Source organism: Odontomachus brunneus, unplaced genomic scaffold, assembly GCF_010583005.1.
Source record: "Odontomachus brunneus isolate Ranch 3 - 2012 unplaced genomic scaffold, Obru_v1 Obru_scaffold_094, whole genome shotgun sequence".
Taxonomy (NCBI): Eukaryota; Metazoa; Arthropoda; class Insecta; order Hymenoptera; family Formicidae; genus Odontomachus; species Odontomachus brunneus.
In genome coordinates this window covers 811781-813169 of record NW_022639544.1, presented here as the reverse complement: position 1 = coordinate 813169, position 1389 = coordinate 811781, and positions in this window count along the sequence as shown.

Sequence of the window (1389 nt, the reverse complement as noted above, 5' to 3'; positions counted from 1 at the left end):
CAATTTGGTGGCAGCGGTGGGATCGGTGTCCGCCGGGTCAGGAACTACCTGTGAACAGAAAGTGAATTACGGGTAAGAAAAGGGTGGTGTAAGTGACGAAGAAAGAAAAAATTCAAAAGAGAAATCATTGGAGCTAATTAGTGGGCGTCGGAGATACGTCTACCAAAAAAAAAAAACGCTACCGGATATCTCAAAAAAGAGCGAGAAGAAACAACTACTCCGTAAGCAGTTATTAGCACGTATAGAGGAATTGCGCGATACTATATATACAAATGCAGCTCTACTAACTAACTCTCGCATAGACGATCCACAAAATGTAAGAAACACTAACGCAGACACTGAACGATACCCTCCAGACAGATGAGGACAAGGTCACAATGACCATTTCGGGTTACCCCCGATTAACGAGGATCGATCCCGACGCATCAGGGAGGCGCGAGATCAGATCCCCATATTCAATGGCACGCAGGATGATAAACTAATAGAATTCCTAACGGCGTGTAAATACGCGTTTGAGCTGATACACCCTGCTGACGAATGTACATTAATTCGAGGAGTAATCTGCACCAAACTAAAGGGAATCGCCCTAACGGAGGTTAAAAACCGAAACATTCATAATTTTGCTGTCCTAAAGGATGTGTTAGAAAGATGTTTCATGAAAAAGAAATCAATAACTCGACTACTTCGAGACTTTAACAATTTGCATCAAAAGCCTGGAGAAGATGCGCGAACTTACGGAAACCGTGTAGAATCATTAACCACGGATCTATTCGAGGCCGGAACAGAGGGGGATCTCTACTCTCCCACGCAGAAACTTGGCATTCATTTTTTTTTAAATCGTTAGCCCTAATCAACTAGGACTAAACGACAGGCTGCAAACAATAGTCCGGTCCCGTGCACCCGCGACTTTAGCCGAGGCAATAGCAGGGGTAATAGAGGAAGAAAGAATTAAAGGAACCCTGGAGACTCCTGTGCGCACCTACGAAACAAATCGGTATAACCGAGGCTCTCTCGCGAACACTAAACGAGAAAACTCTATAATACAATGCCAAAAGTGCGGAAAATTAGGGCATCAGAGTCGCGAATGCCGTAGCAGTCGATATGACAACCGGTTCGTTCTGCCTAAACCAGCAGTAACCTCTCGCGTGAATGCGACCGACACATGGTGCACACGATGCAAGAAAAACGGACACACTCGCGATAGCTGTTGGTACATACACGAGAAGCCGACCGAGACACGGGACACCGCGCGTGACTACAGTAAACCCTCGCGGCCAATGACTATCACCGCGGTAAATACAGATAAACCATCGACGTCTCGCAGAAACGGGAACGTCCGATTTAATAATGATACAGAAGGAGAAATCAAAAAGGAGCAAAATCGCGTGC